We start from the raw sequence: 16,872 nt of genomic DNA on the forward strand, positions 1-16,872 counted from the left end.
AGGCCTGCCCACAGCCTCAGGAGTGCCAAGGTGATAAACTGGGTCCAAGGTTTATCTGGGGAGTTGAATGAAAGGGGATGGGGCCAGAGACAGGAATAAAGAGAGACATGGCTACAATGAGGGTCTGAAGTTCATCCAGAGAAAGACCCACAGTGACCAGTGTAGATTCACTGACACCTTTAGGGCTTCTGCAGAAATTAAAACGTGGCCCTAAGTCAGGCAGCTGCAACCTACAGGCAAAGACCCTCTGATTCACTTTATCTATCATATTATGGCAATTGAAAAACAAAACAAAAAACAAAAAAACAACACCTTTCCTCTCCCCTCACATACTATATGAAAACTGGAAATGATGGCACATCCTCTGTGTTGAAGAGAATGCTGCCATAAAGGCAGAAACAAAAATGGAAAAGGAATAAAAAGGCCTGGTGAAATGGAACAACTATTTCTCTCCAAATTATGACAGCATTACAGTCTGAACAGAAAGTCCACTGCAGCCTCTACTCAGGCAAACTGGTTTTCTGTTCACCCCCATCTGCTCCATACCCTCAGTGTCCTGAGAGGCAACAGCTCTGCAGCAGGCAATTAGAGCTTCTGTTACTGCTCCAGACAGAAGAAACAGTTAAGAACAGAATCAACCAAAGCGTTTGAGAAAGTTTCTCCCAAAGCTAATATGATTCAACAGTGGACTTGATTGCCTTAAATAGAAAATAAAGTACTTTAAGATTTCAAATGCCAGAGTGCTATTGAAATCATACTTCTGACATCAGTGGTCGGCTTGAACAAAACTAAGAAGCAGAATCTCCTTTTCTCCCTTCCTGCAAAATTTATTTCTCTCCCCTCTGCTCTCTCCTAAAATTACTCTTTTCCCAGCTGAAGAATGTTTAGACCTGTCCTTCAGCACATCACTCCCGCAGGAGCTGACCATCTTGCTGTGTGTAATGAGCACTAGAACTGAAAGCCATTTTTCATTCATCCTATTTAGCTGGAATAGGGCAGTTATTTTTGTAGACATTTATAGAGTTTTCTGCTAAATGTAATTCATAAATCTATATCATTGTCCCTCTGCAATGATAAACACACCACTTACAGATCCAGAGCATCAAATCAAGATCCATTTAAAGGCTGCCCCTGAGATACAAAACAGCAACACTACACAGGGTAGATTGCTGATATTTTCTCCCCTGCTGCTCCAGATACAGGGAGTCTTTGTTTGGAGGACACTGAGAACAGAGCGAGAAAGGGAGCAGGATTGATGATGCTTACAACAATAACAAACACTGCTCTCTTCCATTACAGGAACACCTGCTGCCTCCATCAGTTCAACTCATCCATTATGCAGCACGCTTGTAGCTACGGCTCCAGAAGCAGCAGCTTTGAAGCCATGAAAAACCCAGACCGAGGAGCAAGAAACAAGCAAGCAACATTGCATTATCAAATAAATGAGCAACATCATTTTCTTTGCTGTTCATTTCTGGGCGAAACAAACACTAGGAACAATTAGATTAAGCATCTGGTTCAAATACAGACAGGAATAAAAGAAATTGCCTTCAACAAAACTCATTTTTTAGCCTTGTAGCAAGTAAATTCCTGAAAGGAGAAGAAAATCCAACAACTATTTTAATTGCTGTTACTTTTATTTTTACTGTTAGTGGAGTCCATGTAAGGCCTTAAATGGATTGAAAGGAATGTAATTATTTCACTGTAATGCTTTAATAGTGGAAAAGGAGCCTATTAAAAACATGCTTAACATTTCCAACTTAAACAGTGAGAACTGAAAGTCTCAGAACATTTGCTACATTTCTACTATTCAAAAAATCTTTGCAACTGGCCACAGTCCCATCAGAAATCAGGCTTGCCCCATGGACATTTTCGTGCTTCTACTACACCACCAATCCATAGGACCTCACTTGCACCAGCAGGGCAACTCCAGAACTATGCTGAACATGCAGCATTGGAAGATCCCAATACTGAAAGGTATCTTTAAATTATAAGCACTGGAAAGCAAAGTAGTTTTCAGAATCGATTCACAACTTTCATCTGCCAAAATTGAAGGATGAAGCATGACTGATTAAAGTTCTCTATCACCAAATACCATTTCCATGTACCCCCTAACTTTCATGTACAAATGGCAACTGTCCTCAAATGCAAAATAAATTAAAAAAAAAAAATCTAAGGATCTTGAAACTATTAATTAATTCCTCATACAACTACATAAAAAGAAAATTTATTCAAGTTACTTCACTAAATAATTTGACTAAATAAATTATATTCAACTTTCACACGTTATTCAAATAGCAGATGAAATAAAAGGCAAATAAATATCATCAGCAACTTTATTCCTACTAAAAAGCACAAGAGTGGGAACAACAGTATGTGGTACTCTTCAGTAATACTGTACCTCCTAATGTGGAGGAGTACCACTTTTTTACAAACAGCAAAATGTGTCAGTACTGTTCCTATATGTTCAGACTGATTAAGAATTTCACTTGTCAGAATAAGAATGTCTGCCTAATCTACAAACAAAATTATAGACAATGTTCAGGAAAAAGAAAAAGAAAAGGAGAAAAGGAAAAAGGGAAAAAGGATAAAAAGAGAAAAGAAATAGACACCATTACACATGTAAATAATATAAATATTCAGTGTATCAGCCCACATTTTTTGGAGAACACTGCAAAACGTTCATTTGAGAAGGCATTCACTTATAGGAAAGTATTTATCTCCCCTTGTTCTTTACTGTGAAAAGGTTTTTGCATGACAGCAGGAGCTCTGTTGTTCAGTTCATATGCTCTTATAATCTGTTCAATCCCATCTCCTTCTAAGTGTACCAAGGTTACATTAAAATCTAAAATAATAACCCCTGTGATGTTTTAAAACCCAAAACTCAGGAAGAACTCAAAGGTTCTTTCTCCCTTGCTAAAATTAAAAGCTTATTGTGTAACCAGCTAACTCTAGAAGGTGCAAATTCTAAACCCCTCATTCTAAATATTGCCCCCCTAGAAAGGAGAAAGCAGTCATCCATGGCACGATAGTGGGAACAGCCATCTGATAACAAACTGTTTTATGGAATTAGGAGCACGTGTTTAATGCTTCACATGAGTCGGGGGAAAAACACATAAAAAAAACAATATTCCCAATTTCATCAAAATCTCCACTTACAGAGAAATACAAGGCTATGAAAACACAACCGACACAGGTTTATTTGCTACAAAAGAATCAGTTCACACCTCACTGAAAAGACAGTTCCATCCAAATGACCAATCCAGTTTCTGAATACACTTCCTAATTTTTCACTCCAAGACTATGGGCAGAATATTAAAGTGTTCCATGGAGCTGCAGAGGCCACTGCAAAACCAATGTTGTTTTGCCAAGATTGACCTGCTGGTACACCAGCAACACCACCTGACTTAGCTGCACCGGTTAATCTATCTTAAAAGCTATTTTTTCTTCTCGTATCAATCCTACCATTTCTGTCTTTGTACATGATGAGAGGCATCAGGTATCTGAGCATAAGCTTGCTCTTTTTAGCCAAAATAGGAATACCAGCACACTCTCCAACCATCTGTTTTTATCATCAGCTGCAAAGGGTGGCCAAATAAGTCCAGCACATTTGTAGCCTTTTGCATACTCTGCACTCTCACTCCATGCTTTAGAGAACTGCTGGAGATTTTCTCCCCATTAGCTTGAAGTGATACTTGCTTATACTCATCACTCTTTACCTTTTATAACAAGATTTTTACCCCTCACTAATAAAAGGAGATATTCTTCCCTCAACCAAACAACAGCAGCAGGTAGAAATGTTTACTTACATTTACTTACACTTACATGGCAGCAAAGGAATTTAATGAAAGCATGTTAAAAGAATAACCTTTCTGCTGCCTTGCCTGGTGGATGGCAGAGGCAATACTGGAAGGGTGTAAATGGGAAGGGAGGGGAAGCAGTGCAGGTGTGTTTCTTGCATAGTGTTGCACCACATCAGCTTTCTGCGTATCAGTTTCAGATGAAGTCTGGGCAGAAACTTTCTCTGCTTCTTCAAAGTTTGACTTGGGTTAAAACAAGAGAAAACACATGAGGAGCTATACAGAAATCCTTTTGGTGCAAGTTAACTCCTGACAGAAAAGTACAGCTGCCGAGTCCAAAAACTACAAAACCCATGTTTGTCCAAACATTAGGAACACAAGAATAGGGCTTACAACATTCATTCTAGTTATTTTTTTTTTCTGTTTTCATGAGCAAACACAGCATAACTACTCAAGACATTTCCATCAACACAAATCTATCAGGTTAACTAAACTATGCCTCAAAAGTTAATTCCATCTTCTTATGGCTTATCTGAAGAATCATTATATAATGGAGGAAAATTGGATGTCTATCACTGCAAAAAAAAGATTCACCATCAGAAAAAAAATAATAATATTTTGCATGTTTCACATCCAAACCACAAGCCAGCAAACAGTAGAATTTTCTCCAAGACTAATAAAAGTAGGTCACTTTGTGGTCTTTGGTTACTGGTCTGAAACCAGACAGATCACTTTAGAATTTGGTTTTACGTAGCATGGTTTGCAATTTGAACCAGGGAGCAAATGCAAATGAAATATTGGGCAACTGGAGTCTGGTTTTGAATAATGCTTAGTACTCCCTCCACCCAGGCTGGAAATGCTGTACTGGGTTTACCTGGCAATGTTTTGGTAGCAGGGTGCTCTCTGTGAGCAGGGCCCAACAGCTGCTCTGTGTCAGATCAGAGCCAGTCCCAGCTGCTTCAAAAGGGACCCACCACTGAGCAGTACTAAGCCATGAGTAATGTGGGCCGAGATCGACCATGGAGGAGCGGCAGAGATGAAGCACTGATCACAGCACGCGTTCCCCTGCACCTCCTGGGGAAAGGAGGTAGAAGAGGGTGGATGGGGCGGAAGGTGTTTTCAGTCTTCTTTTAGTTCTCACTACTCTAGTCTGTTAGTAATAAGCAATAAATTACATTAAGCTCCCTACATTTAATCTGTTTCGCCCACGATGGTAATTGGTGAGTGATCTCCCTGTCCCTATCTCAACCCTTGAGCCCTTCTCCATGTATTTTCTCTCCCTCTTCTCCTAAGGAGAGGGAGTGAGAGCAGTGTGGTGCAGTTCAGCTTCCCCTCAGGGTGAAACCACCACAACTGGTTCTTGAACTGCTCCACAAAACCACATCCTGTTGTGATTCAGTTGTGCCATTTTCTCCCTTGTCCTCTCCAGCTTAACTCTGTACAAGAAAACGGACTGCAGACATTTCTGAGAGCACCAAACTGGCATTCTGTAGAGACAAACTGCAGATTAATTGCCTTAATACCAGAGATGCTCAGATTTTAATAGTGTTCTTTTTGGCTCTTCAGATAATTACGTTCATTCCTGCTTCGTGAAGGAGGACAAGATGGAAGGGCCCCGTCTAAAGCCAAAATTAAGAAATGATATTGAACAGGCAAATGGAATTAAAAAAAAAAAAAAAGCTTGTCCCTTGCTATTTCACCAACAGATGGTGATGTCTTTTGCAGAGCTCTTGAGTAGAAGCAGGCTGTTACCTCTAGATGCCCAGATCTGCTATTTGTTTTTTCTCCAACAATCTCTGCAATTTAACCTTTGCAAAGTTGAGCAAGCTGGGCAGAGGTTGTTACTCACATGAAAGGCAAGGTCTTGGAGGTGCTGGAACAGGCTGCCCAGAGAGGCTGTGGATGCCCTGTCCCTGGAGGTATTCAAGGCCAGGTTGGATGGGGCCCTGGGCAATCTGATCTAGTACTTGATCTAGCAGTTGGCAACCCTGCCTGCAAATGAAGCCACTCAGCACTTGATAGGGAACACTTTTGCGTGAACCAGTTCAGCTCTGTGCAGGCCATTTCAGTACTGGAATTAGAGAAGGTGCTACTGTCTGCAGCTAGCAGCTATCCTGCAGTCCAAGAAGGTTGAGATTTTCTGCTTCTTCAAGTGCCCTAGAATAAACAAAACCCTTTGCTCCTTCCTCTTGTAGCAAGAGGAGAGACCAGATGGGGGGGGGAAAAAAAAATCAAACAATGGTTATCCTGATTATATTGATTTTTATTATGAACAGCTGTTTTTCTCCAACTCATTCCTTTATCTTAACTTCATAATGGTCTTACCCACAGAAATCACTTCTGTATTTATCTATTATATCTATCAATAAAAGGCTTTAAAATCTTCATATTATAGATTTGCTTCTAAGAACATCCAGCAATTCACCAGATTTGAGAATCTTTTCAGCTAACACCTTTTACAGGTTCTATCAGTTTGCAAATTCACAGAGCAGCCTCAGAGGGACTCACACTTGCATGTCTCACAATCAAAACAAACAAAATCATCCCTCCTTAGAAGATATTTAGTAAACAAAATAAGGTGTGTGCTGACTGCAGGAGTAGCATAAACAAGTGCCACTAGACTTATTTTTCCCAGGCTTAAGAAGTCAGAATTCTCTCTAAATCCTCTGGAATATGGCACAGCTTGAATATCTACTCAAAGTCACCTTAATGATGGCTGATCAGCACCTAGAAAAAGGCCTCAATAACAGTACCTTTCAGAATTTAAGAAGTCATCATTAGACATGCGGCTGTTTGTAATTAGCTTGGAAAAATGAAACATTAGCAGTAAACCTGCCAGCTCTTAGGCGGACCAAACCCCATAGGGTAGGAGGGAGATGAGAAGTACTGGCACCAGCTCCCAGCAGAACTAGGGAGGGTGAGGGAGAGGAAAGGAAGTGGAAAGGGAACGGGCAATGGTTTCATAGCCCATTCCAAGACTATAATCTGCAAAGTATCCATGTGCATTAGTGAAACAATTAGATTACACTGCTAACTATTGGAACTTATGTTCCTGTTTGTGATGTGTGTGCAACTAAACAAATGTGGATGCACATCAGTGTGCAGCTGACTTGAGCCAAACTTAAATCTCATTGGTATCAAAAGCTGCCACCTCTCAGCTGTGCTAAATAATGATAACTACAAACATTAAATGCTATTTTTATATTCAATCTCTAAAACAAATAAATCAGGTGGCAAAGAAAGCAGAAAGTGGTGATGAAATTGATTGGTTTCAACATCGAGCATAACCTGCACAGAATATTTTTGAAGGAAGCTACAAAATGAAAACAAATTTGAACTTCAAAAATGTGTTTGGAAACATTTCAGCTACTTTTCTTTTTAGTATTTCCCATGTAACTGTTTGCGGTTTGCTTGGAATTTTTTAATATTCATTTGATTCAACAAACAGATACCAAAGCTTCATCTCAAAATGCTGCTTAAGAGTTTAATTTATTTTTGAAAAGGAGATAATAGGCTTTAAATATCTGACTCTTCTTCAGCAGAAAGCTCAGAAACAAAAAACAGCCAAAAGTCAGACTTGATAAACACATATCTATGAAATTCAGATTAAAACAATGCTTCCTGCAACTAGTATTTTTTCTGCACTTTCCTCCAAATTCTCTTTCTGCCATTGGGACAGAGGACAAACATTCTGTTCTCTAAGTAAAGTGTAGAAGTATCCATCTTTGCAACTTGTAATCTACACAGAGCCGCCCAAAATGCATGAGTGCTTTGGACAGGCTGCTCCCCCCTCCCATTCCATAATTACTCCTGTGGCCAAGGCATGAGATAAAAGCAGCTATCTGATCCAATAGTTGGGAAATAGGGAATTCCCAGTCAGACTCCCAGCCCCAGCCAGATGTCTGCACTTGCACCCAGCAGCTCTTCCAGGCACTGTTTGCCACCCTGGCTCCTACTAGAGACCTGTGCCACGCTACTCCACAGCTGCAGGGAACACGTGGTGGCCCCTGCCATGCTGACCCTAAGGGTCTGTAATGAGCTCCTGAGATGTCCGAAGCCTGCTACTGAAACAATGTCTCTTGGAGCTGTGAGACTTAAGAACAGGCATCTGGATTCATCTTCCAGCTATTTAGCTTAGGCAAAAAAAACTTCAACATATCAAATGCATTATACAACCTCACCACATCATCTTCTTGGAGCATAAGTGTGAAGGAACTGGGATTGTTCAGTCTGGAGAAGAGGAAGCCCAGGGGAGGCCTTATTGCTCTCTACAACTACCTGAAAGGAGGTTGTGGTGAGGTGGGGGTCAGCTTCTTCTCCCCGCTAACAGTGACAGGACAAGAGGTAATGGCTGTAAGTTGTACCAGGGGAGGTTCAGATTGGATATTAGGAAACATTTCTTCTCAGAAAGAGGGTGAGGCATTGGAGCAGGCTGCCCAGGGAGGTGGTGGAGTCACTGTCCCTGGAGGTGTTAGAAACGTGTAGATGTGGCACTGAGGGACATGGTTAGTGGGCGTGGTGGGGATGGGCTGATGGTTGGACTAGATGATCTTAGTGGTCTCTTCCATCTTTAATAATTCTATGATTCTATACATACTTTTTCTTAAATGTTATCTTTGAGTTTACTCATTTAATCAGCATATTGTTTTATAAAGCAATGCACTTCTCACCAGCCTTTAAAATCTAATTATTTTTCTGGACAAGTATCTCATGTAATACAGTTACTTTGCACAAATCAGGCCACCTAATTTGCAGACATATGTACTCCCCTATTAGAAATGGAGGCACTTTCTTATAACAAAAAAAAAAAAAAACAAAAAACAAAAAAAAAAAAAAACCTGTTCACAACTGTCAGATTAAGTAGGACACACACAAAGGAATGCAAGAATCAGGCTAGCAGTTCTGTAAAACCAGATGCCAAACTTCCTCCAATGTACTCTTCATGAAAAATAAGGAACTTCTGGAAACTGGGTATTTATCCATAAGTTTCCTTTAACTATACAAACAAATAGAAAGCTTTCTCTACATTTAGAGAGATTTCTTTCTCTATATAGAATACAATGATCATTTTGTTGTAAAAAAGTCATCTACAGTTCAAAACAAACTGCCTTCTGTTCCTGAGGCTCCCACTGGTCATGCAGGAAAAATAAGTAAATAAAAAGCATGCAAACAGCATGAAACACATTTTGGGCACCAATATGCATTTGCTATCTCAGTTACCCTCTCTGGAGTCTGAACTCCACAACTCATACCAAAATCCAAGAGACACCAACCACCAGCTTCATATTCTCACACTTTTCGTGTTCTCACTTTTCATATCAGCTCCTACATTTTGCAGTAATGCTTTTCAGACTCTCATGAAGCTACGAAGAATTCAGTTCAGTAGATGTTTAGGTCAAAGTAGAATTGATATAAGCATCATACTTACCTAGTATGCCCAAATTCAGAAAATATTTGGGTTGATCTGCTAGTCAAAATTCAGAAAGCTGAAAACAAGAGACATACTGGTTGTTTGCACATCACTTTCTGAAGTAAAAGCCCTCCTGAGGAGTTAAGTACATAAGTATAAGCATTTCCTTCTCCACTGAGACAAAAATACTGTTTTACCTTGCATTATTTCAGTGTGGCCATTTGCCTCATTTGGATGTTCTGCTGAAAAAACTGATAGTTTGGGAGGCCCTCAGAGGCCAAGGCACTTCTTCAAAGCTGAACGAAACATTTCAAACTCAAAATGTCCGAAGTTTAGGCTAAATAAAACTGAATAGTAAACGTTTCAAAATTAGCTATCACCAGGCAGCGGTTATTCTCCCCTTAGTAAATCCAATGGAAAGCACTCCAATTTCTTTATTTTTAAATGATTTTTTTATTTGATTACTGCAATTTTTTCCCGTAATTCTGCTAAGTACTCTCAGGGATCTAGATCTGATATATTTTTATACTTCATTTTTCATCAGTCTAAGAAAACCATGTAAGCAGATGCATAATTTATTTTTATAAAAAATGTCATATACAAATAGCTATCTGCAGAACACTAAGGCCACTATGCCACAGGATCAAGAACCAGGCATTTTAACTATTATGTTAAATATGTATATATATATTCCTTGAGCTTTGACAGGGTACAACTCATAGATTGTGTGGCGGAACCCATCACCTACGGCTGTCCACTCACATAACACCACAACCCGCACAGCGTAAAAGGTTTCAGAATGTCACATCTCATGCACAGGGGATCAGTCTGGCAGGGCGTACCGTCCTCTCCAAAATGTTTTATTTAGAAGGCAGCATTCTAAGATATACCATGTGTCAATGGTTTACGGGCAGGTTCAGCCCAGTTCTGTGACTAATGGGGCAGGGGACCCACAGACCCACGCCCCAGAAAAAAGAAAAGGGAAAAAGGGTAGGGAGATGGGCCTAAAAACAAAACAGCAGCAACAATCTGAGGAGAAACAAACTAATTTACTAAATAAGATATCGGAATGCAAAATAACACAATATAATGCAATATAATTAAAATTTAAGCTAATAAATCCAATACAATGAGAGAGATTGTCCAAAATTAAGGTAGGCCTTACTCTAATGCCGATGGCGAGATGGCTGGGAACGAGATGCTGCCAAGATGAGAGACGGGAAGAGAAGAGAGGAACGTCTCGTGATATACGAACAGTTTTGTCTTTCCCTCTGACTGGAAAACGGTAACAGAGCAGCGAAGTCCTCTGGGAAATGTAGTTCTTCCTCTCTTCTGAGAACCAGGTACCCAGAACTATCCATGATCCATGGAACTGGAGCATTAACTCTTTAACTCCCAGTGCACTACATGATGTTATGATGTGGAATACCAATAACCAAAAGTCATAGAACCATGACACCGTGTCACCACCAACTTGCTTTTCACACAGAACAAAGCTAAAAGGATTAAGCTATTTTAACAGGATGCTGAGATGCTTTCCTAAGAATCATCAACTGTGATTATTTATTTCCTCGACAGCAATATAAAATGAATAAAACAATGCTAGAGGAGCATTTTCATCATCCTGAGCCTCCTTTATTAATGAAATTAATAATCCCTAATAGCAGCTTACAATGCCAGCTGCTCTTGTCAATATGGTAGGAGCTAGGGATATATATGGTTTTAGAAGTTTGTGACCCTCCCTCTATCAAGTACTTTGTCATTATGCAAAGGGCATCCAGCTCTCCCCTTTGCCATGCAGACTGGGGGAGGGGGAAATGCTTTGCTCTTTTTTCTTCCTTAGAGACCTTTCTGCTGGAGGAATGCTAGTATGCTAAAGAAACTCCACTGTTCTCCCACCGCTCAGTCACATCGTTCTCTTAGACAAAGTCATCTTCTCCTCCCTTAGCGTCCAAAATAAACACTAATGGATCTCAGGTAAGGGTGCCTTCTAATGCAAGTCTCTGAAAAATGACAGAATTGATTCTGAGTAAGGCGAGTTCATACTAGGACTCCGCTGATTTATATAAAGGATAAGCTATGTTTCTTGTAAAAGATTTGTCATTTGACATGTAGCACCAACTGCTTTATTCAGTTTTCTCCAATTAGCAGAGTTATTTTTTATCCAATTAAAAGAACAAGGTACATTTACTCTGCAGATCATTCTAGCACACCAAACAAAAAACTTTTGTGATCAGTGAGAAAATTCACAGAGAGTGCATACAGCGTAATCATTTTGCATTATGTGTGAAATTCCACATCATTAACCCCTTAAGAAGCAAATCTTCCACACAGCTCCTCCATAGGTGGCTTCAGATAGGTCCTTCTAATCCACGCTCAGAGCAAATTGGTTCATCATCTGATTGGAGCCGCCTGCCCGCTGGGGAAACAACAGCAGAAAAAAGGTTCTGTGTGTGGCAGTCAGCAAGCACCACACTCTCGGAGACAAAAGCACAGTTGCAAGGCAGTAAATACTGTTGCAGGGTTTTTGTTTGTTTGTTTTCCAATTTACAGTGGTTACAAGTAAACATGAAACATAAAGACAAAGATAACCTCACCCCTCAACAACCAAAAGCCAGATGGCCAACCACTGAAAAGTGTTGCCCTGTAAGGAGTCAGGGAATAAAGGCTTGGTGAGACTGTTGCCCATAATATTGTTTCAGAAGAAAAAATGTACATATATATACATAAACTAAATAGAAATGGTATGTAATAACTTTTTACACATACGTAATATCTTTAACTGTCCTATATTTGAGCTCCCAGCAGTCTCCAGCAGGGCTTAAGAGGCTTTGGGGCTGGCCCTGCCCTGGGCTCCCAACAAGCCACAGCTGTGCCTGGGCAGCCTCAGCCATACAGCATGTAGGGGTCACTGCATCCTTTGCACAGACAGGCTTTGTGAGGGCCAGCCTGGGGCCCTGACAGCTACCCCAAGACCTTGGGGACTGGCTCACCCAGACAAGGCTGTCCTACTGCAAGCTCAGTTGGCCACAGATGTCACCTTGCTGTTCAGGATATCGTCGCAGGAGTGGGATGAAGGGTGCAGGCAAAGAGAGGGTGAAGCATTTTGGGTGGTCCTGTATGGAGCAAGGAGTTAGATGCAACGATCACAGAATGACAGAATTGTAAGGGTTGGAGGGACATCTAGAGATCATCAAGTCCAACTCCCCTGCCAGAGAAGGCTCCCTACAGCAGGTTGCAGAGGTAGGCATCCAGATGAGGAGACTGCATAACCTCCTCATTCCAGGGCTCAGTCACCCTCACTGTGAGGAAGTTCTTTTGCATACTGGTGATCTTTGTGAGTCTCTTCCAACTTGGGATATTTTGTGATTCTGTGATTTTCAGTTACATATCATACCAGTCTATTTCTGTTTTCCTATTAGAACCAACACTAACAACGTTCCAGTGAGTCTGAGGCTAAGGTGTCACCTCTTCCTACACGGAAAGCACTGCATAGTAATAGCCTGTATGTACACTTTTGAGTTCTGTTTTGCAGACTTATTTTCATTCCTCATCAGAAGAATCCTATGGCAACACTAGTTTCCAAGCTATCATCTCACTATGAGAAAACACTTCTGCACATTTCTTCATTGTTCCTCATTACCTTTAAGGTAAAGTTGAACCATCTTATAATTTTATAGACTTTACATGCCCTACCTGCCTGTAGCAGCATGAGTTTCCACTTGACGCCATCCTCTCTGGTCCTGCACCTTGAGGTTTCTGTGCTGCAGTAAGTGTCCTCCCAAAACTATTTCAAGGTATTTCAAGTCTGGAAAACAAAGCTACACTTGTGCTAGGATTAAACTGCGAAGCACAGTCAACCCTCCAGTAGAGGAAGGCCCAACAAGTTAGACAAGCTAAGAATAAGATAATTCCCCCAGATGACAAGCAGTAATTTTTCTCCTTGACCAGATTTATTTCACATAACTAGCCAAGGGCACTGAAATATTAAAAAAAAAAAAAAAAAGGCGAGAACTCGAAATAATTAATAAAACTGTTTTCAATTTTATGTTTAGATGTTGCGCAGTAAACCTGGAGTGATGCCACACAACAAATAAGATCAATATGGAACAGCTACTCATGTGCACTGAAGGGCACCTTGGACACTGAAAGGAACAAAGAGTCTGTGGTCATGTAAATGAAGATCACAACCTCCACTGCATCTTAGAAATAAGACTGGAAAGGCAACCTAAATATCAGCACCAACTTTTGAGTGCTTACCTGCAAGCTGCCTCTACTTTTTTAAAAATTAATTTAGTGCAATTCATGTACGAATACCAAATATGAATTAAAAAGCCTCAGAGGAATGTATTAACTATGACACCGCGGTGTGACGTCCACAAGTGAATACTGCTAGATTTTGTTTGAACCATGATAGAACTTGCACACAAATCTATAGCTTACTTCTGTTTTAGCTGCTATTATGCCCAAAAATTCAATGAGCTCTAATAACTGCGAAGCTCAATTAAGAAACTGATTAATTATTTGTACTACCTTTGAAAGCAGTTTTTAAAGATGGTTCCCCGAATAATTTCAGCATGAAGTGCTCCTAATTCTGAGGAAAACCTTCAGGGTTGTACCAAAACATGAAGTGGACAACCCTTGCCTAGAACAGATAGTTTGTACGTACTATATAACTACCAGAGAAGTTATCAATTCTGTATTTGGTTTGCTTCACGAAGGACAAAAGTGCTATTTGGCAAGGGGATATGAAAGCACAGTCTTGATCACCAGATCTTAGACACTGAAATTTTATAGAATAGATTGTTCACACAGCTCTAACAAGATGATTTCAGGCCCAGAAACGGCATGCACTAAGAATGAAGCTCAAGACACAGCTTTACCCAGAGATAAGAACAAGGCAGTGGTTCAGGCAAGTGGCATCAGAAAGAACAGCTGAGGACGTATATACCTTCAGTGCACTTTAAATCCCATTTTGTAACAAATAAACCAATTTATGGATCACGTAGTGTATATGAAATCACTTTCATACTTCATAGAATCAGACTGCCATAGGCACCACAGACCCTCTGCTTTTAAATACTTGAGGCTTCATCCACAGGCTAGAGGCAAGGTGAGGAGAGGATCACAGACTCTTTAAAAATTTTACAGGAGGATCATGAGAAAAGACATAAAGCTCCTGACCAAAAGGCTGACGTAGTTAGAAAACAGAAAGGCTCTGCTGCAAAGCTCCACAATCAGCTCAGAGAAGGACACTGCAGCCACCTAGTCCCTGAGATGTCTGAGCTGACATAAGGACGCAGCACTCCAGTGGTTGAAGAACAACACCATGCAGCTCCCACTGGCTCCTGCTGGAGCACCAGTCATCATCTTAACAGCAGCAGCTGGATAAACAGAGGTTTGCACTGAACATAAGATTTCTTTTGCCTTGTAATGAAAACCATCACTGGCCATCACAGCTCACCTGCAACAGAACCAATAATAGTTTTAAATATCAGGCATCAAAGAAGCCAAAGCATGGAATGCAGCCTGAGTTCTGGAACTCATGGCTCTTAAGACACATACTGAGTACAGAAGTACTTCCTCGTTTCCACATGTAAGGCTTCTCCTACCTGTGTAGCAGACCTGATTAAAGCACGATCCAAAAAAATTTAGCTCTAAATTGAGAGGTTTTCTTTATGAGGAAGCAATAACTCTCCTTAAAAGGAAAGCTTTCTCTTCCTAGTTCCCTATTCTAAGGTTCTAGTAAATAAATGACAATTCTGAGTGCTTGACATCTTCAGCCAGGTGTCTCCCAGTACCTCTCAAATGCTGCTTGTGGGCAGAAGCCAGAGAATCCATGTTCTGGGCTTTATGTTCTTCCTTGTCTTCCCCTTCTCCCTCCTGAAACGGGAGGTCCTAACAGAGCCAAGCTGTGCAAAGCAGCTGTGAAGCTAGACAAGCTCAGCTGATGAGCTGATCATCAGTGAGTCAATGAGTATCAGCTGATACTCAGAGCATCAAGTTAATGACCTAAGCAACACAGAATGCAATTCCCTTTGGCACTGCGCAAGCTATTAAATGCATTATGCACATCTACCCCTGCATTAAAAATAAAAGAAAGGACACCACCACACAACCATACTAGGCTTAACAAAACACACTGTGTGCTGTCAGCGGATGTAAAAACTTGCATGCTATGTAAAGAACCTGTTAAGCAATGGGCTGTGGACACTGGCACGATGCACAGTTGAGTGGAAAGCAAAATGCAAAGCTCTAGATATCGGATGCAGAGGAAGCTGGATGAGTGTCAGCAGTTGTAAGGAAAGAAGGATAGGCGTGGGATCTCAGAAGGCACGGTGTAAGCATATTTGTATGTGACTAGATGGACGAGGATGAGTCAGCCTGAAAGCCCGCAAGCTTCCTGACAGAAATCTACAGAGCCAGAATCTACTAAGCAGATGCCTATAGAAAGATGCAAAGAACTTGTACACAAAGAACAAACCTTGGTCCCCAAATGGATCTCTATATAAAGGAACACTGATAATAAGTAACTTAAAACTACTAGACCTGTTTCTGCGATAATCTTCCTGGTGAGGCTGGCTTCCCCAGGTCTCCTATTTGCCCTTCACGATGACTGGCCTGATATTTGCAATTCCAGCCAGGGTGGACCTCTCCCAGCTGCCATAACCTCTCAGTAACAGAAAACAGTCTTCCTTTCACTGCCAGCAGAAGACCTTTGCGTTGCTATTCTCATCCCCCATGCATTTTGACTCCAGCTCAGTTTTGGCCTTCCCAGTTTGTTTCCTTCATGCCCAGGTAAAGTTGCCAGATTTCTCCCAGACAGCATGCTCATTCTTTGTTTCACCTTCCATAGGCTTTGCCTGTATTCCCTACTCACTGGCAGATGCCAGCCTTTCTGCACTCAGAGAACAAGAGAGTGAGAAATGGAGCTGAGAAGACTGTCCCTGAAGACCAGCCAGCTCTCCAAGGTCGCTCCTCCTTCCGAGTAGCCTCCTACAGGATACCCCCCACCAGTTTCCTGAACAAGCTGATGCCTGTTCTCCTGTAGTCCAAAGGAGTTGCTCTACTGTGAGCCTTCTCATCACGACAATTTTAAATATCATCATTTTGTAGTTGCTGCTGCCAAAGCTGTCATCAGCCACTATATCCCAAAACGTTATTCCTCCTTATTCACAAGCAGCAGCTCTGGCAGAAACACTATGGCAGTCAGTTTGTCCAACACCCGTGTCAAAAATTCAGATACAACTACAAGTGGTGTGGGCTGCAGCTTCCAGGCAACATGCAATTTAATCATACGGGAAACTATGTGATTACATTTGAAAAGATGTGAGCTAACAGTCTCCAAAAATTGGTGTTCTGGCATTGCTCTTCTTACACAATGCAAAGAACAACCAGTTGTTTAGATCACAGAGGATCAAACCCAGTGTGTTTCCAGGGTACAGCTTCAGACATGACTTCTAGAGAGGTCCAAGGCACCTTTAGCAACCATCTGCATTCTTAGGAGTCTGAAGCTCTTAGGCCAAGTGCATCAGGAATATGCACTTGTGTCAGTCTAGATTTTCAGTATTCTTAAGAAAATGGAAAAGGAAGAAATGAAAGAGGCAGTCATGGAATTTGAAAACACAGTCTTTCTTTATCATTTTGAGGATCCTGATCTCT

At 41.0% G+C, this 16,872-nt stretch overlaps 1 protein-coding gene and 1 long non-coding RNA gene across 8 annotated transcripts in view; one reads left to right on the plus strand and one right to left on the minus strand.

Moving 5' to 3' along the window:
• LOC110397445 overlaps positions 1–1,653 on the plus strand; it is a 32,522-nt gene extending 30,869 nt beyond the window's left edge. The window contains exon 3 of the long non-coding RNA XR_002437783.1: positions 1,300–1,653. This is a non-coding gene — a long non-coding RNA (uncharacterized LOC110397445). The remainder of the gene's footprint in view (positions 1–1,299) is intronic.
• LIMCH1 (LIM and calponin homology domains 1) overlaps positions 1–16,872 on the minus strand; it is a 166,680-nt gene that overhangs the window by 113,409 nt on the left and 36,399 nt on the right. The gene's annotated exons all lie outside the window — the stretch shown is intronic.

Source organism: Numida meleagris, chromosome 4 (genome assembly GCF_002078875.1).
Source record: "Numida meleagris isolate 19003 breed g44 Domestic line chromosome 4, NumMel1.0, whole genome shotgun sequence".
Lineage (NCBI taxonomy): Eukaryota > Metazoa > Chordata > Aves > Galliformes > Numididae > Numida > Numida meleagris.